This window comes from Protopterus annectens, chromosome 7.part0, assembly GCF_019279795.1.
Source record: "Protopterus annectens isolate FY-2018-M chromosome 7.part0, PAN1.0, whole genome shotgun sequence".
Classification (NCBI taxonomy): Eukaryota; Metazoa; Chordata; order Ceratodontiformes; family Protopteridae; genus Protopterus; species Protopterus annectens.
This window is the reverse complement of record NC_056739.1, coordinates 1,335,090,904-1,335,114,699: the sequence shown is the minus strand read 5'-3', so window position 1 is coordinate 1,335,114,699 and position 23,796 is coordinate 1,335,090,904.

Sequence of the window (23,796 nt, the reverse complement as noted above, 5' to 3'; positions counted from 1 at the left end):
TTACGGCGGCAAACATCCCAATACCTCCCACACTCCCTGTTAATTATTTTTTTCGAGTATGAGATTGCACAATCCCTCAAGAAAAGGCATATTCCCCAACCCCAGGGATTAAAGACAAAATTGTGTTGACCAGAGGTCGACATTAAGGACTTTTTCTTATTTAACAATGCTCTAGATATATATATATATATATATATATATATATATATATATATATATATATATATATATATATATATATATGTGTGTGTGTGTGTGTGTGTGTATGTATGTCATGTATGTATAGTTACAGTATATATATATATATATATATATATATATATATATATATATATATATATATGTGTGTGTGTGTGTGTGTGTGTGTGTGTGTGTATGTCATGTATGTATAGTTACAGTCTCAGCAACAACAAGAAAATTCTGACCCCTGCTAATCGGGTCTATATTAGAACACCGAACATTTAAAATGTCGAGTGTTCTAATATCGACCCATTTTCATATCGAAGAAACAGAAAACCAAATTTTTTCCTAGGGAAAGAATTCGATTGTCCGTTTCTGTTTCTTCGGTATTTTCAGCGCTCTGGTGGAAAGTTATGGGTTGGGTTCAGGTAAGTGTGCGATTGAGTGCGGGTTAGGTTAGTTAGGGTTAGGGTGCAGGTTAGGTATGTGTGCAATTGTGTGGACATGAGGGTTAGGTGAGTTAGGGTTAGGGCGTAGGTTAGGTATGTGTGCGATTGTGTGGGCGTGAGGGTTAGGGCGGGTTAGGTGAGTTAGGGTTAGAGCGTGGGTCAGGTAAGTGTGCGATTGTGTGGACGTGAGGGTTAGGATGGGGTAGGTGAGTTAGAGTTAGGGCGCAGGTGAGGTGAGTGTGCGGTAGTGACGGACCTTAGGGTTAGGGTTTGGCTTAGGTAAGTGGATAGTTAGTGGTGTGTGTGTATAGTTTAGTGTAGGGTTAGGGGTAAGAGTTTAGGTATATGTGTGTGGATTGCTGTTTGTTTGGTGTGCTTGTGTTGTTTGTATCTGTTTTGGAGCAGCAAATTTTTTTCCTAGGAAAAAATTTGCTGTTCTGAATGTTCGATGTTTAGTATTTTCGATTGGTAGGGTTCGATATTAGAACACTCGACATTTTGAATGTCTGGTGTTCTAATATAGACCCTGCTAATCCCAGCATGTAAAATGTTTAATTTTTTAACTTAAAAAACTCTTTAAAAAAAAAAATACATTAAATTGACCACAAAAATGAAAGAAAATATTCTAGTCTCATTTTGTGATCAGTTTAAAAAAAAAGTAGCATTAGACATAAAGTATCTGACTGGTGGTAGGCTAGGAGTTTTTCCGAGGTAAGGTACAGGGTTGGGGTTAGGGGCAGAGATAGTGTTGGAGTTAGTCCATGATTTCGGATGTTCAGAAATCTGTGCAAAATAGTGACGCAGACAATTGAACATGACAGTCTCTACTAGTCGAATTACAATGTGAGGTGACACTGTAGCTGAATGACAACCACAGGAGTGCTCCCTGCATGACAAGATTTGACTGATAGGCAGTCATAAGGATCTCTGAGGCTGCTGAAATTCAGAAAAAGTATGCAGTTCATATTGTCTCAAATTGTTACCAAAGTGTCTTCCATACTGTAAAGTTCATCATGGTTTGGTAATTTTTGGACTTTGAAATTAAGTCCTGTCTTTCATATACTTAAGAAGTATGACATTCTTTTGAAAATCTATATAGGATTCGTTAAGCTTATGGTTTCAGATGAGCCAGAAAGATTCATACATTATACCCTAATAATTCCAAAATAAAGGGCATAGTAGAATTTAGATGCATCTCTTTTCGTATATCTTGACAGTTTGTTAGTCCTGCATCTTTTCTAAGTTTACACATTTTAGTTTTCCCATTTGTTTACACTGTTTTTGGCTGTTACAGCTGCTTCCAATACTACACTCTACATAATCTTAGTTTAAAAAAAAAAAACTAATGTGGTGGTCAGTTCCACTGCCTCATTTACATGGAATAATTTATTAGCCTTCATCCTTAGCTTATAGATTAGATTATAAATTATCGATTTTTATGTGTTCATCAAAAGTCAAACTCCAAGACCCCTGCCACAGCATTAGTTTACAGATTTCTAAAGCTGAGTATGTTGTAGAGGCACAACGAGGATGGTCTTGATATCAGTGATAACAAGGGGCTCAAAACCAGCCTGGGGTAAATACTGGTAATATGCAAACTTGAAATATACTAACTTGAACTAACCATTGAATACCCAAAGCTCTAAAAACATTTCTTATGTTAAGAACTTCTATATAAACTGTAATTTTCAGAAAAGAAAATATTTGGTTCTGTACTATCCATTTTGAACACTTACAGCTTTGTACGGACATAGTTTACAGTTTCAAAGTTTCATTTATTTTCCAGGTCTTCAGTGAAACCAAGGCACATTTTATTTATTTAGTTATTTAACATTTGTTGACTAGGACAGAGCCTGGAGGCCCAGAGAGAAAATCTCCAGATGCATGTCTTTAGAATGTGGGAAGAAACCAGAGTACCCGGGGGAAACCCACGTCAGTGCAGAAAGGACATGCAGACTCCACACAGAAGGCATTCCAGCCAAGAAATCGAACCAGAGAACCTGTAGCTGTGAGGCGACAATGTTAACCGCTGCACCACTGTGCAGCAGTGCACCACATCTTTTGCTGTTCCCCAGGAAGAAGATTAACTCTATGTAAAAGTCATTTATATTTAGTTGGGGGTGCTTTTCATATTTGGAACATCTAGCTGAATGCTGTATGTGCCTTTTGCCAGAACAGGTTTGCTGATAAGGGTTTTTTGTGGTTTTCAGTCATCATAGGTGTAGATACTGGTTCCTTAATGACAGTTTCCACATGTGTCAGGATAGCATATGTGGGAAACTCTGTATTTTTTAAGGAATTTTCCAGACTGTTATGTGTTTTCTGTGAATCTGTCTCCTCACAGACAACGATGACCCCTGACCACAGTTCATGTAAGCTATAGGTGCCGATCACCTCTCAGTTTACAGGGCTGTCATTTTAAACCTTTACTGCAGTTCTGCAAATTGACTTTGTTTATTTCCTGGCACAGCAGTTGTGTATTTCTGAACTGTTTTCACTGGATTTTTGCTTTTAGATTTGATAAAAAACAAGGTGTGTGTAGATCTTATCCACTGAGATATCAGTATTTTGGATGGGGATTATCTTGTTACCATCATACCTCTCAACCTGTTAGAGGAAGAAATCTGGACAAAGCCATAAATAATGGGGGGGACAAAGGACCAAAAATAGGGACACATTTTAAATATTACTCTTACAAACTTAGAAAGTTGATAGAATAATAGGTTTTACATGGGTTCCTATTACGTGATCGAACGTCAACAAGTTCAAACCCTATATGGTCGAAACCATATAGTCGAACTTGCTGAAGTTTGAACACAAAAAAAAAAATGCAACAGTAAACTAACTGTTGCAAGCAAGGGGACAAGCCCCCCTGTACCCCCCACACCCCTTGCTCTTTGAATATACCAACTCCGAGACCGCATTATAGTGCAGAAAGGGAATACTTCCCTTTACTGCAGGGTAGTGTGATCTCTGAGTTGATATATTTAAAGAGCGGGTGGCAAGCCCCCCTGCATGCAACAGTTAGTTTACTGTTGCTTCTTTTATATTTTTTTTCCCCGTGTTCGAAGTTTTGAAACTTCGAACAGACAAGTTCGATATTGTCGTGTTCGAAGTTTCAAAACCTCGATCACGTAATAGGAACCCGTTTTACATTAGCATGAATTTTCTGAAGGGCATGCAATATGAAACTCAAATGTCTTTCATTATTTTCTGACTTCAGTCCACAATGACATGCCAAGTATTTGCCAGAAAACCAAAATGTTATGAGGAAAAGATCAAAAATATGAGACAAAAATCTTGACGTTCTGCAAAAATCTGGGCACTTGAGGGGTATGCTCCCCATCTGAATTATTATTCTTAAAATGCTAACTTTGACAGTCTTGTTCGCACAGTCTTACCTTTCATTTTCTTCATCCCTTTATTCAAGTCTTTTCTGCTCTCTTTTATAGCAAATTATATTAAGAATTTAATTCTACAGCATTTACTTGGTGCATTCCATTTCTGCTCATAAAATTTACACGCTGATGTTGTAAGATTCATTGCTAGACCCTAGCATTTTTGGGATATTGCTTATTGTAAAATTTTGTCTCCCATTTTCTCTGTATGATAAGTAGTAGAATTCTTGGCATGCAAGTTTTTTCACTAAAGATGTGCATTTATAACTTCTAGAAACAGTTTACAAGGAATGATGACTACAGGCTACATGCACTCTACATTGGGACTTCTTTGGCCCTTCTCGTGGGTATAAAGACACTTCTGGTGTTAACTTTCTGTTTTTACTTGACATTTGTCACATCGTTTTATTTCTTTTTCATATTCCGATCCATGTCAGGTCGTACATGCACTCTACATTGGGACTTCTGTGGCCCTTCTCATGGGTATAAAGACACACTGGTGTTAACTTTCTGTTTTTACTTGACATTTGTCACATTGTTTTATTTCTTTTTCATATTCCTATCCATGTCAGGTCGTACATGCACTCTACATTGGGACTTCTGTGGCCCTTCTCATGGGTATAAAGACACTTATGGTGTTAACTTTCTGTTTTTACTTGACATTTGTCACATCGTTTTATTTCTTTTTCATATTCCTGTCCATGTCAGGTCGTACATGCACTCTACATTGGGACTTTATAAAGACCCACTGGTGTTAACTTTCTGTTTTTACTTGACATTTGTCACATCATTTTATTTCTTTTTCATATTCCTATCCAGCACTCTACATTGGGACTTCTGTGGCCCTTCTCATGGGTATAAAGACACACTGGTGTTAACTTTCTGTTTTTACTTGACATTTGTCACATCGTTTTATTTCTTTTTCATATTCCTATCCATGTCAGGTCATACATGCACTCTAGATTGTGGCTTCACTGGCCCTTCACATGGGTATAAAGGCACACTGGTGTTAACGTTCTGTTTACTGGACATTTGTCATATAGTTTTATTTCTTTTTCCACATTCCTTTCCTTATCAGGTAATGATACAAATTGACTGGCTAAGCCTGTTATTCTGTTCATACCAACATAAACTTGTTCTACATTTTCATTGCCACAGAACCCATTTGCAGACTGAGATTGCAGACCTCAAAGTACACACCAGCATTTGGCCCTTAACACTAGACTATAGAAATAGTAGAACATAAGCTATGGCTTTTTATTCATTCTTTGACAAAAATCTGAATGAGTTTTATGCACCTGGGAGAATGACAGTGCATTGTTTAATCTTCTCATTATCTGGTGGTACATTACCCATAACACCTAGCATCAGTTCTACAACACATCTGTCCATGTCTTTGGGCTTTTCTAGGATCAGATAACATACTTAGTGTGTTGTTATTACATTAAGGAGCTGCTCGGGTTCTGAAAAAATCTTTTGGAATCTGCTGGAACTTCAATATGGTTTCTTGTTACTAACAGCATACTCATTTCATTTTTGAATACACTTTCATATTTAGTAATCTCTTTTTCCAGAATTTTGCTTTCACTATATATGCACTTTATTTCTACCTAGTTTAAATGAATTTTGTTCAGTAAGTTTTGGACTGGCAAGCCTAGCTCAGACCTTTGAAGATGAAATCCAAATGAGTCATTCTGTCTGTAGTCCACAGAGAAAAATGTGAAATCTGTTTTATCTGGCAGCCTGATTTAATTTTAGTGTATTTTATAGTAACTTGTTTGTTTGTCTTTCGGCTTTTTCCCGGTAAGGGGTAGCCACTGCGGAACTCCGGTCCGCTAATGATTGGAAGTAGATTTTTTACGAAACGCCGAGGTGCCAGCTCGACGCCCAACCTTCAACGAAGGCATGCCCATTTACACACACGTCTTTTCGAATGCTACCCAACCACGGGGAGGACATACAGACTCCATACAGAAGACACTCCCACGCCAAGCCGAGAATCGAATGGGAGAACCTCTTGCTATAGTAACTTATTTGTACTTTAAGTAAAAAAAATATATATTTTTTAAAAATCATCTGTTTGTCATGATACAAGGCACATATTGTTTCCTGCTTCACAAATCTGGATCCTCGTGTACCATATTTTGGTAATGCCATTCTGGGCAGAGAAGCAAAGAGATTCAGTGCATTGTCATGGAGCTTGCTTGTAGCATGATACACAGGAGAAACCAGATGTAAAAATACAGATATTCAATTTGAAGCAATGTAGATGCATTGTGAACTGTATTTCTAAGTCATTTTATTGATGTACAATGTTGGAAAAAAAATAACAGAAAGCTACACCAGCAGAATATAGCCATAAAACTTCAAATCTTAGCCAGGTAAGCTAAGGCAACAGTGAAGAAATGGCATGGAAATAATTTCAAAGTTAGGTAAAAGACTAATTATTATAAATATTGGCGTTTTCAACTAAATTTCAAGCAGTGCATGCAGTTGTGCTACTCTACAGGCCTTCCTGCCCTCCAGAATAAAACCATGCATCTGTAATGACATGGGTACATTGCCCACAAACATGTATTCTGTAGACACAAGCCTGACTAAGAGCAACATGAAAAAGTTGATGCATTTGAAAGTATGCTTTTATATTTATTTTACATACATTTCAGCATTCCAGATGTTTGCTGATAACCTCAACAAGGCTGTCATAAAGATAGGAAAAATGGAATGGTGAGGACTAACTCCGTTTTGCCTTGATCTTTATTGGTTATAAAAGGTAATATTCCCTTCTGTTCCTTTTAAGCATTTTTTTAATTTCAGCAACTCCAGTTTTATGTATTCTGCTGTGTAAGTTTTCATTGCAAGATCATTTGTTTACAAAGAATGTTGCTTTCTTGTATAATTTGTTCTACTGCTTCCAGTATCCAACTCAAAATTCCCAAGCTTGCTTTCTGTCTGTATATACAAGGAATGGGTTGACTTTTTGCTGACTCAGGCTTTGTACACTTTGCAAAGGAATTGTTTCTTCTGGACAGCCTGTGCTTTCTTCCCGAGAAAGAACGTTGTGTGAACAGTCAGTACTAAACTTCCTTTCATGTGATTTCTTTTTTCTTAATTTTATAGACACTTTCTAAGAAAAGTATAGCATTTTTCTTGCTTAGGTTTGCATTGTGAAGCTGTGTGTTGTTTATCAAGGCAGTTGTAAACAGGCTTTACCTTTTGTGTCTTTCCTCTTGTTGGGGCCCTCCTTCTTTCACATCTTACATGCTAATAATGACTAACATTATTGAGTTACTGTAATCCATGGTGATTTACCAGAAAATCAGAAATGTTTTGCGAGACAGGACAAAATTATGAGGCAAAATTAAGTCTGGCTAAGACCTGTACTACCTAGATATTAAGATCACATATGTCTATATAGAAGTATCCTGTTCTGAATCTATAGGAAAATTGGTTTTATTTCACTTCACAGGACACTAAAGGGATTGAGCTCTTATGTGACATCGTACAGCCTCTGAAAAAGACCAAGATGCATTTGACCATCTTTTATCACCTGCAAGAGAAATGCAGTTTAAATATTATATTAAATATTAAGCAGTTGTGGCAGTACTTGTGGTTATGGCATACCACTTTTCATCTGACTTAAGAAAAATCTTACACACAGATGAACTTCACATTATTCGGTGGGGTTTCAGACAGATCTGACTTCTAGCCTTCATTAAAGAATCTAACAAAAAAGGCGGGAAGTGTGACCTTTGCTACAGTTGATACCTCACACTTCAGATTCTGACAAGACTTCCAACTGGTACCTCCCGTCTTGTGTTCTCTTAATGAATATCTTTATGCACATGACAGCTATGGTTCATAGGTTGGTACTAGGCTATCAGCCCTAGGGCCTATACAAGCCTAGCCATAACAATTCCCTGGCTATTTCTTCCCACATTATTTACTTTCCTGGACCCCTGTCTAGCAGGGCGACTGACGTGATCCCTGGGGTGAATTTCCTTTCTCCCATCCAATCGTCAAGGTTCCTCTTGAAGAGGTCCAAAGAGGCACTCTGCTTGACATGTATGGACAATCTATTCCAGAGTCTGGGGAGTCTCTGGGTCAGGAACCTATCCCTCCAGCATGTTTTGTTTATTGTGATGACAAGGTTTAGATCCCTGGGCGTGTAGCTCTGAGGGATTGGGATTTCTTTAAGTGTAGCATGTCCAACAGCTCTGGGTTTGACATGGCCTTGTATGTTAAGCAGAGATCGCCTCTGAGTAGGCGATATGCGACAGAGTATAGCTGGAGTTTTTAAAGGCGGTCAGCGTAGGGCATCTGCTTTAGGCCTGTGATTCTTTTAGTGAGGTATTTCTGAGGCCTTTCCAGTTGTTGCAGATGTCTTGAGAGGTACATACCAAATGGGGTGTTGTATTCTATAATGGGTCTAATGAGGGATGAGTACAGTGGGACAATGACCTCCTTTTTCTGGATGAAAAGCCCTTTGTGATGAGGTGTGCCACATAGAAGGATTTCCTGACTGTTGTGGCGATGTGGTTATCGAAGGTGAGACCACTGTCCACCTGTGTCCCTAAGTCTCTTATCACACTTTCTGTGTTTAGTGTACTGCCACCTATATGGTAATTCATGGATACATGTTTTTTCCCAAAGGGGATAACAATACATTTCTTGGCATTGAGCTTGAGCCCATGGCTCTGGCACCAAGCATCTGTTTCTGTAAGGCCCTTTTGTAGAGTATCCACATCATTTGGGGATTCAATAATGGCTCCCAGTTTGCAGTCATCTGCAAACTTTGTTAGCCAGAGTCCCTTAGTGTTGACCTGTACTTCAGAGAAGTAGATGCCAAACAAGAGCGGCCCCAGGACTGTACCCTGAGGTACTCCACTTGTCACTTGTCTGGAGCTGGATTTGGAGTCGGCTACTTTTACAGTGTGGGTTCTATCAGTAAGCCATTTAGCAACCCATTGGGTGACATAGGGATTAATGCCCAACTTAGTAAGTTTATCTATGATTCCAGAGTGGGGATGGTGTCAAAGGCCTTGGCAAGGTCTAGATAGGCTGTGTGGACCACCTTACCCTTGTCCATGGCTCTGGAGACTGATTCAAAGAAATCAATCAGGTTCAGGAGACAAGATCGGCCCTTCACAAACCCAAACTGGGTGGGGTCCAGTGTTTGAAGGTTGCCAATGTCTTTGTTTATAAGTTCCATGATAATACGCTCCATGGCTTTGCAGATAAGGCTTGTCAGACTGATGGGACGGTAGTTTCCGGGATCCAAGGTGGATCCCCCCTTGTGGATTGGGATAACTGTAGCTCTGCGCCACTCAGTGGGCACGAAACCTGAGGTGAGGCTATGATTAAACATGACACTTAGGTGAGGTGCCAGTTCATATTGTAGTTCATGTAGTACACAGCACGGGATGTCATCTGGTCCCATGGATGCTGTATTCTTGGCTTTAGAGAGTGCGTTTTGTACCTGTGTGGCCGTTATTACTGGAATTTGGCAATCTTCTGGTATTGAGATGGGCCATTTAGGGGGTGAAGTTGGCACTGAATCAATCTGCCAGGATATTGGCAATATCCTTCGGATCAGTATATTTAATGCCATTCTGTTTTAGCTCAGAGCAGATCTGAGCATTGCCATTTAGATTCTTGACATAGTTATAGAATGCTTTGTGGTTGTCTTTGGAATCTTTGGCAATTTTATTTTCGTAACTAGCTTTGGAGGATTTTATGAGGCATCTCAGTTTCTTACTGAGGCTAGTAAGGGAGTTTTTTGCATCCTGGGATTTTCCTCTTTTCTGCAAAAGTTTCTTCCTTTTGTTGTAAAGTTTGTTTATGGCAGGGGACCACCAGATTGGCTTCCTTTTTTTGGATGAGAGCATTTTGGTTCTATTTGGGATGGCACGATTCATGCATGAGTGGATGTGCTCGTACAGTGCCTTAGTGTAGGATTCAGTTCTCGTCTGCATGGGTGTCATGAAGTTTGTCACTTCTGACTTGAGTAGCATGAAGTTGGCTTTGGAGAAGTTTTTTATGGTGGTTTCTTTACTGGGGGTGGGGTGGGATGTGGATGTTAAGGGTGATTAGCTTATGGTCAGACCTGACTAACGAGGGGTGACCATAGGTATGGAGCATTGATTTCCCATGTTGGTAATGACCAGGTCTAGGATATTGGAGCCCCTGGTGGGACTATGGATTAGTTGATCCAGGGCGTTGGAATTTATGAATTCCAAGAACTGTTGCGCAAAGGTGTTAGGACATGAGTAGTTTTCCCAGTTAATGGCAGGGTAGTTAAAATCACCCAGTATTAGGGTGTTTGGTTCTATCTTAATATTTTCCAGTATGTTTAGAAAGGTGTAGTGAGAATCTTGGGGTATGATGGGGGATCTGTAGCATGCTACAATTTGGATTGCAGTCTTACCTAGTGTTAGTTGCACTTGGAGAATTTCAGACACATTGTGTTGGCCAACTAGCCTGGTGGTGTGAATATCCTTGGTGAATATTGACACTCCTCCACCTTTAGTGTTTGGTCCTGGTTTGGTGGCCGAAAAGTGTGGTAAGAGTTGTAGCCTGGTATTGCAGGGGTGCTCTCTGGAGCCTTGAACCACGTCTCAGTTACTGCACAGATATCGATGTTCTCCATTTTAGGAGTGCCTCGAGAGTGCATTTTGAGGTTTAGACGTCTAGCATTGAGTAGCATTACCTTCAGATTTTGCATGCTTGTACCTGTTACGGTGGTGGTTTTGTCCTTTGAAGTTTGCCTAAAAAAGGCACTATAGGGGTGGCAAGAGCCTTAGCCAGTAACCTGAATCCCAGGGCGACAGGTGCAGACCATCTCTGGCAAAGCATCGTGGTCTGTCAATCATGTCATCCCAGGCAGACAGATACTGGATCCCCTTTGAATGACACCATAAGCTTAGCCAATTGTTGAAGTCAATCATTTTATCCTTATATTGTGGTATCATTCTGGGCGAAGGCAGGATGCTACTCAGGGCTAGGGTCATACCTGCCTGGGCCACATGATCCGAGAGCTCTTCTATGTCTCTTTTCATGTAGTCCAGGCTCAAGTCATTCACTCCAACATGGACAATGACAGAGTCATATTTGTACTTGTTGTGGAGTGACTTGAGTGCATGCGTTATGTGGCGGATCCTGGCACCCGACAGGCAGCTGACTGTAATTTTCTTCTTATTCAACCTGGTGAGAAGGACATCAGTGTGCCGGACTATAGAGTCACCTATGACTAAAGTGTTAGGTACATTGTCTTGCCTTAGGGGCTGTTGCTGGGTGGCACACTGGTGTTGTGAACTATGTGACACATTGGTTGTGATTGGTGTTTGTTTGCGTTTCAGCTTCAGAGGTCTTTGTTGCTTGGGCAGGTTACAGTTAAGGGCCTCTGCATATGTGGATTTAGTGTTGCTATATGTGGTTGTTGGTGGTGCGGGTTTAGAAGGGCTATGTGTTGCTTGAGGTGTAGTGTGGGTGTTAACCTTCTCCTCTTGACTGTTTAGCACAATCTTGGGTGGAGAGAGCTTTGCTTCCATTTTGGCTATGTAAGTGCATCTCTCACAGGTTGTAGTGTTGGGTGGTAGGAGGAGAGGGTTGTCTGTGTACATGAGGCAATTGCTGCATTGCAGATTCACCAGGTGGACAGGAGAAATCACGGAAGCTGACCCTTGGACATGCCTGGTTTGGGGCTTTTTTTTTTTTTTGTAAAGTATAGGAGCTGTTTCCTTAGCAAGGTACTTTGCAATTATAGGCTGTTTAGTGCCTACTATTAATTTACAAGGAGAGTTCAGTGTTTGTATGAGTTTAAGGCTTCCTAGTGCTTTCCAGCAGGTATTAGAGAAAGTGCTAGTCACAGGGATGCTTAAAGGTAAGATTGAAAAGAATGCACTCTGCAGTGTGCACTAGAGAAGTTAGATGTGAAAGTAGGTAACTTGAGTTTTACCTGTTTAAAAAGTTAAGGTTTAGTGGAGAGTTACTATTTTTAAAACAGCAAGATGGATTGAAAGGGATGGTCACTTTTGTATTTTGGTACTATGAAATACTGTAGGATGGCCAATAAATTTAAATAATTGAAGGGGTGGGATTTCAAAAATGATGATTTTGTGATTACTCACATAAGCCAGTGAAAGTAGAGAGAAATGAGATATATGGTCAGATTAACATAAGAGGCGGGCAACTAGAAAGACAGTGGTATTTAACAAGACAACTTAAGTGGGTGGGAGGGCGAGAAAAAATTCTGCCTGACTCAGAACAGAGAGAGCTGTGGTCTCTTTTGAAGTTTTAATATGCTGTTAAAACAGAATGCAAGCAAAACACAAGGTAAAGAAAACAAACTACAGTATTCAAAATATAGAAAGGCAATACAGTAATACAAAAAATCAGCAAAGTGTAGCACAGTCTGGATGAGCCTTTCTGGTAAAGCTCTGAAATGTTTTAGTTTACTCCTTAAATAGAAATTTTAGTTCCTAGCTCCACCCCCTCTGTTAACAAGTGATTAACCTTAAGTGACCTCTTCTGTCTTATGAATGAGTCCTTAATTAATCAGTTCTTATTTCTGCCTGACTCAGAACAGAGAGAGCTGCGGGAAGGTGGATAATTGGTTGTCATGGATAGGTAGATTGGTATTGGACCCCTAGTCATAGTGTTATGTTGGAATTTTGGAACTCAGGAACTTGAAATGCATATTGGAACTTATGTGCAAATCAAACTCATAAATTTTGGTCCCATTCTCTGATCCATATTATTTGGAATTGGATTATAAGATGAGTTTTAATCATGTTAGATTCTCTAATCTAGTTCTTAGCAAAAAGTGTGGAGTTTGGGATGGGGCAGCTTTGACACTTTGGCTTCAACAGTTGACAACATGTTCTAAAGTTACCCCTGCCAAGAAATAGAAATTCTCTGATGAGAAATTCTGCTTCATCCCAAATTCCAAGTATATCCACTAAGTGATTAAGCAGTATAGTGTGTGTGTGTGTGTGTGTGTATATGTATATATATATATATATATATATATATTTTTTTTTTTTTAGACAAGAAACATTTTATTAAATTACCATGTATGACATTGTCAATCTTACATTTATGTCAATAAAAGTAAACAATGGTGACACAATCTCAATTGCTATAATAACCTTATTTGTTACACATCATTTCAAAACATGCCTGCTTTGTGCACTGGTTTGCAGTGGTACCTGTCAGAGCCTCTTAACTGAGCTGTATAATCTTCCTTCAGTGTCAGTATAGTTTGTTTAGTACGTTTGATGAGTGCTGGCATGTATGAATGCTTTAATTTAAAACTGCAGTTATTAAAATATTCGCTTGACTATCTAAATTCCACCTTCATTCATAGCTGGTTGGGGATAGACTTGTCCTAGGCTATGTCTGATACAGGATTTCTGTCACAGTAGTTCATGGATACTTCTTACTTGAGCACATCTGTGGATGATCTCGCCTTTAGTCTCTTAGAGAAGTTAATTCTTGCAGCTTTCTAGTCCATTAGAGTAAATTTGACTTTCATGCCATTTTCATTGCATTGAATTAATTTTCTCTACTTTTAAAATTTATAATGATATTTTCTGTGTCCATATTTCAGTGATGTCCATTTTAATTCCACTGATTATGGCCAAAGTCATCTCTAGCATACATTCGGATAAGATCCACTGGTCTGGTTCTACCAGCTTGTCATATATTTAATCTTTTTACCTAGCCACATGACCACTGTAACTGCCCTAACAGTATAACATACTTGACATTGACTCAAGTCTTCTAATGCAGAAGTTCCCTAGATTTCTGAGCCTTTACAACATGCCGTTTTAATTTCAGTGCCTCCATACCCTGTGTACTAATAAAGTTCAGACCATTTGCTGCCCTTGTTATTGAGCATAGGCATGTTGTATTGTATTGTATCGTAATGCGTTTCGCAGTTCAACTTTCAGTTTCTTTCCCTAAGTGTTACCTTTACTATGGCAGATCAGTTTGTATCATGTGTAAAATCATCTCCAGCATTCTTCCTGCACAGTGTAACTTTACTAGATATTGTTAGTCATGTTATAATGCACTGCTTATACAGTATTTTTTGTCTGAATGTGTCCCAAGAGGACTGTCTGCATATTGTAAGTATATAGAGACCTAGAGTTTTTTTTTTTTTTTTGCAGATAAGGCTCACAGTATGCTAATGGAATGTTATTTATTTGGGTACCTTTAGTAAATATTGTAAGGGCAGATCATCATATTGTGTAACACTGGACCAAAAGTCTGAAACTGCAAAATATTGAAAAGTGCCAATAGCTATTTGCTTGAAGTCATGGCACAGTGGTGAGTGGAGGTTTACCTTTCTCAGCTGTAGTGCCAGGGTTGGCATGTAAAATTAGCAGTATATTTTTGGAGTGAGGGGTGGCTTGTCCACATACAGAAAAGAGGGAGTGTAGGAGTGCAGGGAGGGGGTCTTGCCCACCTGCATAAAAGCTCTTTTAAGTTTGTGATTTTTTTTTTTAGATTTTATATCAGTGTATTGCATTTTCAAACTTTTGAGTTTGATTTGTTTAGCTGATATTTAAAAACAGATCAATGTATCTTATATGGATGACAGTCAGAAATTCTTTTTAAATGGATACCATACTTTCATACCTGGAGCTATAAAACAGTAGCAAAGTGTGGTCTACTTAAAAAATTGTAGTAGTTATATATTAAAGATAGCGAACTTTAATCAAGAAGCTGCTGTCATATGCGATTCTAACACTGCTTTTACTGTTGTTAGAAGAACATTTATTTTATTTATTTGTTTATTGTATATAATACTTTTGTTGTTATTCTCCATGTATATACATACCTGTGTTTCTCGGGACTAGGGAGAAAGTTTATGTATCCCTGTCCCAGATATTGTACTTTTGAGTAATTCCTTTTTTTCACCTAATTACCTGTTTTAGAAATTCTCTGTCTATCTTTCCCTTGCGTTTATAAAACACAAGCTTTTAATGCACATCCTTGAGTAGTGAAACATCGTGAACAAGTTGTTTTGGTGCGTGCTTCTGTTGTTAATGTTGCTGGAAAATATTTATTTTATTTTATTTATCTGATTAGTTTTTTATATTTTTGCTGCATTCCTGGGGGATAAAGGGGTATGTGTACACACACTTTTCCTGTGTGTTTTGAGGTAATTCCATTTTATTCCCTTGATAATCTGGTTTGGAAATTCTCCCCTCTTCTGCTGAAAGTCATACTTTTAGTGAGCAATTATGAAAAGGGAGCAGCTATGCAACTTTTGTGTTGAAATGAAGAAGCAAAGATGAGTTCTGTGCATTTTTGTGTGAAAAGAATCATCAGTGGGTAGACAGTGATAATGTGATATGCAAATACTTGTTTTTTTAGGAAGCCTTGTGACTAGCTATAATTTATAATAGGATTTACAGTTATAAATGAAAAAGTTAAAAGTAAAGCCCTGACTACTAAGTAAAGTGGTATGAGGTGTTAAGGGATTAAAAACTTAGTAGCAAGAAGGCAGTTTAAACAGCTGAATGTGAGTTGTTAAATAAGATCATATATATTTCATATAGAACAGTGTCACACAAGAGTGATAACAATATGTAAAATTAACGTTTTGCTAACATTTCTGCAATTAAGTCTTTAAGCAATGTGACTGTAGCTGAGGATTCTGATTTTGGTTCCCCTATGAAAGCAGTTAAAAAGAGGAAATATAATATTATTTGATGAATGTGAAAATGTGTGTTGCTCAGGTTTGAGATTTCTGAATTTAAAAGAACCATATGCAGCAGAAGTAAGAGAAAAAAAGTGTAGGGATCGGGGTTGGGGTGGGACCTGGATAAAAATAAATTCAGTTTGGTTGGTAGCGAGCCAAACACTGTGAGAGATGTAAGTCACTTACTATGTATTATTGACTTTAATCTGTTTGCTATACTAGAGCAACAATTTACGTATACATATTTCAGGTTTACATAGCAAAAACATTTCTTAACCAAGAATTATATGACACAGAAAGTGTAAGGTAACAGTTCAACTATATTTGCAGTTTTGAACTTAATACTAACAATACAGCTAGGTCAGTTCATACAATCCAAGATTTTTACAGAGGGCTAAACTACTAAACATGCTGGTTCAGTTATGCTGCAGTTTTTGAACTTAGAAATTTGAAAGTACCACAGAGAGTTTTAAGCAGCCTTACTGAAAAAAGAGGCAGTAGGTTAACTGAATCCAATATGTACAGCAGTCATATTTACAAGAAGCTGCAATGCCTGATTTATAAATGGGCATAGAATACAATGTATTTTTAAAGATGGTAGGGTGTGTGCTTTGTTCATAAATTTGAAAAGCCCATGTCTGCATGTCTAAAGGTCAGTTTTATGTGCTTTCTCCTATTAACCTGGTGAACTTGGGCATCCTGAGGCAATGACAACCCTCTCCTCTTACCTCCCAACACCCAGACTTGCGAGAGAGGCACTTATATATCCAAATTGGAAGCGACGCACTCTCCAGCCAAGACCAGAATAGCTGGTCAAGAGGAGAAGGTCAACACTTGCACCACACCACATGGAACACATAGCCCTCCAGAACACACACCAGCACTGCCTTCACATAAAAACAAAAACCACACACCCACTTTCATGGAGGCTCTCAATAAAAATCTACCCAAACAACAGAGACCTCCAAGGCAGAAATGCACTCGACCACCACAACACAACACTAATCACGAGACACATAACTCTCCTAAACAGTGTGCCACTCAACCAAAGCCCCTAAGGCAAAACAGCATGCCCAGCACACTAGTCATAGGTGACTCGATAGTGAGGCATACTGATGTCCCACTCACTAGGTTGAATAAGGAGAAAGTAACAGTCAGCTGCCTGTCAGATGCCAGGATCTGCCACATAACGCATGCACTCAGGTCCCTCAACAACAGGTACAAATATGACTCAGTCATTGTACATGTGGGTGTGAGTGACCTGAGCCCTACCTCCCTGGACTACATGAAAAGACACATGGAGGAGCTCTCGTATTATGTAGCCCAGGCGGGTATGACCCTAGTCCTGAGCAGCATCCTACTGTCACCCAGGATGATACTACAGTACAAGCAGAAAATGATTGATTTCAACAGTTGGCTAAGCTTCTGGTGTCACTCTAAGGGGATCCAGTATCTGTCTGCCTGGGATGACATGATTGACAGACCTTGATGCTTTGCCAGAGATGGCCTGCATCTGTCACCCCTGGGCTTCTGGATACTGGCCAAGGCTCTTGCCACCCCTATAGTGCATTTTTTAGGTGGTGTTCCAAAGACCAAATTACCACTGTAACAGCTACAAACAAATGCAATCTGAGGGTCATGCTGCTCAACGCTAGAAGTCTAAATCTCAAAATGCACTCACTTGAAGCACTCCTTAAAATGGAGAACATCAACATTTGTGCTGTAACAGAGACCTGGTTCAAGGAAGCAGAAAGCATCCCTACACTACCAGGCTATAACTCTTTCCACACCTTTTGGCCCCAGAACTTGGACCAAAGCTCCAAAGGCGGTAGTGTTTCCATATTCATAAATGATGCCACACCTCCAGACTGGTAGCCCAACATAATGCATCAGAGATACTTCAGGTGCAGCAACACTGGGTAAGACAACGATTCAGGTTGTAGCCTGCTATAGGCCCCCAACCATGTCACAAGACTCACACTTCATGTTCCTAAGCATCCTGGAAAATATTAGAGCCCAACCTAACACTCTCATACTGGACAACTTCAACTACCCCTCCATTAACTGGGAAAACTACTCATGTACCAATACACTCGCCCAACCCTTTCTGGAGTTCATTAATTCCAATGCCCTGGACCAGCGCATTCTTACCACAATAGAGGTAGCAACATCCTTGACTTGGTCATTACTAACATGGGCGACTGTGGCTCTACACCAATAGTCAGCTCCTCCCTAGTTAGATCCGACCACAAACTAATCACCTTGGAAAGCCACATCACTCCCACCCCCTCACCCCCCACAAAGGTAACCACCATGAAAAACTTCTCCAAAGCTAACTTTGGGCTCCTAAAAGCAGAGGTGGCCAACTTCACTGCACCCATGAAAATGGAGAATAGTTGCATGACTGCCGAATCATACACCAATGCACTGTATGAACACGTACACAAATGCATGGATCTCGCATACCCAGTAGAACCAAGACTCCTAAAAAAGGAAGCCAATCTGGTGGTCCCCTGCCATAAACAAACTCTACAACAGAAGGAGGAAACTGATATGGAATAAGGTGAAGCCCCAAGACTGGAAAAACTCCCTTATCAGCCTCAACAAAACGTTGACTTACAAAGCCATGTCTGACCCAGCTCTGTTAGAAATGCTACATCTAAAGAAATCCCAATTCCTCCACACCACACACTCCAGAGACCTCAACCGCATTACTACAATCAACAAAACGTACTGGAGGGACAGGTTCATAACCCAGAGACTGCCCATGCTATGGAAGAGACTTCCCATACATGTCAAGCAGAGCACCTCACTGACCCTCTTCAAGAAAAATCTTGATGAGTGGATGGGAAATAGAAAATTCACCCCGGGGATAACTCCAGTGGCTCTACTCGACAGAGGCGCTGGGAACTAAGGTCTGGTGGCCCGATGCCAGGGTAATCTTATGGCTAGGCTTGTAAAGGCCCCAGGGCCATTAGCCTAATACACACCTATGAATCTATAAAGACATCTTGCTGTTGTATATTTTTGCAGAAACATATCCTTCCATTGAAGTGGAAACTGGTCGATCCTACAATGATTGACTGCTACTCATCAAAAATGTAAACCTCAGATTGCAAAGTATAAAAAAAAAAAAAAAAAAAAAGCACACACACCCCATGCTTTTTAATATTTATTTATTTATTGGCATTTATTTACAGGGAAGGTCCGACTGGACTCAGGTACCCTTTTTCAGTAGAGCCATAGGGAAAATAAGCTCCAAGTGTCATATTTAATGCAATCAATATTTACAGTACCAAATTTTATAATGCAGTTTATACATAACATAGTAGTATTTTTGCAGGGGGTTGTGCCTGCTAATTATGTATACCAGCTCGGAGATTGCATCACACTGGGGATATTCCACGGTCCCTACCATAGAGCATTCTCACATGAGAAAGCTGGTACACTTCAATCAGCTGATAATCAATCAGCTTAGTACTTAATCAGTACTTCTTCAGTCAGCATTCAGTGGGCTGATTTCTTGATAAAAGGTGCTGCTCTTGTTTTCATATACAGCTCCAGAAACCCTAATAGTTGCATTACCTTTAATACTGCAAAAGTATTTTTACAGCATTTTACATTAGAATTTAACTAATTAGTTTGTGTTTTGAGCTTAGTAATGTGCAATGTATCACCTGGCAGTTATTACAAAGGAATAAGGGTATAAGTGTAGTTCAGATTATGATTCCCTCGCCCTCCAACAGCATAGGGCATGATTCAGAGTAAGTCACTTAACCAGTCAGTTCTGTCTGGTAGTTACTGAAAAGAGGCACTAGTATTCAGTGGGCTTACTGAGTTAACAAACTAATAATAGTAAATTACCAGTGAAAAACTTTTCGAAAGCAAACTTCATCTTACTTTAGGCAGAGGTGGTAAGTTTCACAGCCCCCACGCTAAAGGATAACACTGCCCAAGCTGCAGAATCCTTTACAAATGCAATCTATGAGCACCTACAAGGATGCATGGATCATGCCATCCCTAGCAAAACCAAGACTCACTCCCCTAAGAGAAGAAACCAGTCTGGTGGACCCCTGCCATAAACAGGTTATACAACAAAAGGAGGAACTAGTTCAGAAAAAAAGCAAATCCCAAGAAGGAAAGACATCCCTGATCAGTATCAGTAAGAAGTTAAGGTCCCTCATAAAATCATCCAAGGCTAACTTCGAAAGAAAAATAGCCAAGGATTCAAAAGATAACCACAAAGCCTTCTTTAGTTATGTCAAGAATCTAAGTGGCAACTCACAGATATGCTCTGAGCTAGTGCAAAATAGCACAAAATGTACTGAACCTATTGATATTGCCAACATCCTGGCAGATAGATTCAGTGCAAACTTCACCCCTCTCTCACCACCAAAAGGGCCCACAACAATACCGGAAAAGTGTAGTGTCCCGGAAATCACAGACGCACAGATGAAAACAGCCCTTTCAAAAGCCAAAAACACAGCGTCAGTGGGGCCAGATGGTGTCCCAGGATGCATCTTGCATGAACTACAGAATGAACTAACCCCCCCACCTAAACACGCTGTTCAACCTCAGCCTCTCCACAGGCTACATGCCCATAGAATGGCGCACAGCAATGGTTATTCCGCTCCACAAAGGAGGGGGCCACAACTGATCCTGGTTACTATCGCCCCATAAGCCTGACTAGCCTGGTCTGCAAGGCTATGGAGGGCATCATCATGAAACTCATTAACAAAGACATTGGGAACCTTCAAACACTTGACCCGACCCAGTTCAGCTTTGTTAAGGGCAGATCATGCCTACTAAACCTGGTTGACTTCTTTGAGACAGTCACCAAGGCCATAGATGAGGGAAAGGTGGTTCACACAGCCTACCTTGACTTCACCAAGGCGTTCAACACCATTCCTCACTCAGGTATTATAGAAAAACTCACCAGCCTGAACATAAACCCCTACGTCACAAGATGGGTTGCCAACTGGCTTACAGACAGAACTCACACAGTAAGAATAGCAGGCTCCAGGTCCAACTCTAAACCAGTCACAAGTGGTGTCCTGCAAGGCTTGGTCCTGGGACCCCTACTGTTTGGCATATACTTCTCAGAAGTATAGGCAAACACAGGAAGACTATGGCTAATCAAGTTTGCCGATAACTGCAAACTGAGAGCCATAATTGACTCTCTGGCTGACACGGACATCCTCCAAAAAGGCCTTACTGAGATGGACACCTGGTGTCAAAGTCATGGCCTCAAGCTAAATGCCAACAGATGCATAGTCATCCCATTTGGGAAAAATAAAACATCCACGAATTACCACATAGGTGGCAGCCCACTTAATGCAGAAGAGGTAATAAGAGATCTGGGGACCCAGGTAGATAGTAATCTCTCCTTTGACAATCATATTGCCAAAGTAGTTAGGAAATCCTTCTATGTGGCCCATCTAATTACTAAAGGGTTCACATCTAGAAATAAAGAGGTTATAGTGCCCCTCTACTCGTCACTCATCAGACCCATCATAGAGTACAATGCCCCATTTGGGATGTACCTCACAAGACACTTCCAACAGCTGGAAAGACCACAAAATTTACCTCACCAAGAGGATTACTGGCCTCAAACATATGTCCTATGCAGACCGACTGAAAAAACTCCGGCTGTACTCAGTGGCATATCGCTTACTCAGAGGTAATCTCTGCCTGACTTACAAAGTCATGTCCAACTCAGAATTGATGGACATGCTCCACCTAAAGAAATCCAAGTCACTGCGAGCCACGTGCTCTAGTGAGCTAAACCTCGCCACAACAGTAAATAGAACATGCTGGAGGGATAGATTCCTGTCACAGAGACTCCCCATGCTTTGGAACAAAATTCCTATCTACATTAGGCAGAGCCCCTACTAACACTCTTCAAGAGAAACCTTGACGAGTGGATGGGTAACAGAAAATACACCCCTGGGATCACTTCATTGGCTCTGCTTGACAGAGGCTCAGTTAATTAATCAATGGGGGCGGTGAAAGCCGACACACTCTGGCTAGGCTGATAAATGCCCTCGGGCAGATAGCCTAGTACCTACCTATGACTGCCTCCTTGCACCAAATAAAGATGTCTGTGTTTTTTTCCCTGAATTAAATAATTACAAATGCACTTGGCTTTACTTCCTGTAACATACGCATGCATTACATATTAAATGATACAGCTCTAGTCATGCTTATCAGACGGTATTAGCGTATGATACTAAATGTATTTTTGAAATTAAAATCCTAATATAACCAGAGAGCAGGGAGCATTAAGTTATAATGTTGCCTATTACATGGTCTTCATTTACAACCGTTAACTTTATTTTTATTTAAACTAACTCATTCTGTTTTCAGTTTAATAAAAAGTTATTCTAGTGTGCAACTCCAGATCCTTTCAGTACTGCTTTTGAAATGCCAGTGGGTGGCACTGTACTGTTTGCTGTGGCCAGGCCTATTAGTATTCTGCAGAGCTAGTTTCTATGGAAACGGTGCTGCTTTGATGATGCTGCCTGCATGGAAATGAAGAGGAAAACAGAGGGCACTGTTGATGTGATCCAGCAGTTCAACCATGGCAGTTTCATTTAAGGATGTGCTGCAAGCTACTGCTCTTCAAGGATTAGTGTTGCATCAGCTCTCATGTTATAGATGACGCTACCTCGAGAATGAGCTGTTGAAACGCCTAGAGGAGTGTCAGAGCTTAGAAGAGCTAACAGATATACTTTTCTACTAGCACCCAGATATTTACCATTTTTCTGACCTTCTGTGACTGAACACATGCACAAAGTATTGCTGCATGAGCACATAATAGTTTCTTCTTTGTATTGTATGTGCCCAGTGAAATTCATATACAAGTTGCAACACAGCTTTATAAAGTATACGAGTTTCAGCCTAGATATGGCCTAAGAAACACGAGTTTGTCAAACATTTCAAATTAATATTGTTAAAGAATCTGCAGTGTCTGCATGTATTTGTATTTATATATATTTTCTAGATATTTAGGTATACGTACATGTGTATGTCTGTGTGTGTGTTCATATATTACAGTTTGTATGTTTATACACAGATATATATAGATATATATATATATATATATATATATATATATATTTATACATATACATAAATATATATATATATATATATATATATATATATATATATATATATATATACACACACACACACACACACACACACACACACGTATATGTATACATATAAGTGTACCTTATTATGAAGAACGTTCCTCACTGGATCTTAAAAAGTCCTCACTTCTTGAACGTACACATTGAAAGGGTCTGTCACACATTTATTGTTAAGAATGTTTTTAATTGGCATCCAAGGTAAATAATAGTGAATCATATCAATTCATTTTTATAAGTATAATGTGGCACATTTACCACTCTGTGAGCTCCTAGATGAAGTTGTTAGTAAGTGTGCCACATTTTGTCTGTTGTTTCCACATTTTGAGAGGTTGCATTCCATATGTAGTCGGAATGTTTAGAACTACGATACACATGCACGTACAAGCACTCCTTTCCCTCTCTGTATCTGTGTATGCAGATGGAAGTGTTGGCATAATGGGGTTAATGTGTTTACCTCAGAGATACAAGGTACAAGGTTTGATTCTGACCTCTAGTTATTAGCTAAGCTTGTAATAGTCTGCAGACTGATTTCCTAGTATTTGCTTATCGACCTGTTCCATTTTTCTTAAGTGGAGAACAGTCACTGTTTCACTTTTTTCATGGTACGCCTTTTCTACAATAATTGCCTACTACATATACTGGTATGAGTGCTCTCCATGCTGTTTCGGTGATGGGGACAGGAATTCCATACATCTGTTAGTGTAATTATTACTGTCTTTGCAATGCAGAGTGTGTGCTACTTTTTATTTTCAGAAAGATAAACATTATAATTGTCTTCCTTTAAGAAACTAAACATAAAAGTGAAACGCCAAGTATCACACTTAGAAATAAGGTTACAATAGATGCTGCAATCATTCCACTTCTTTATTGATTTCTGTTTTCTAAAGCTTAAAACTCAT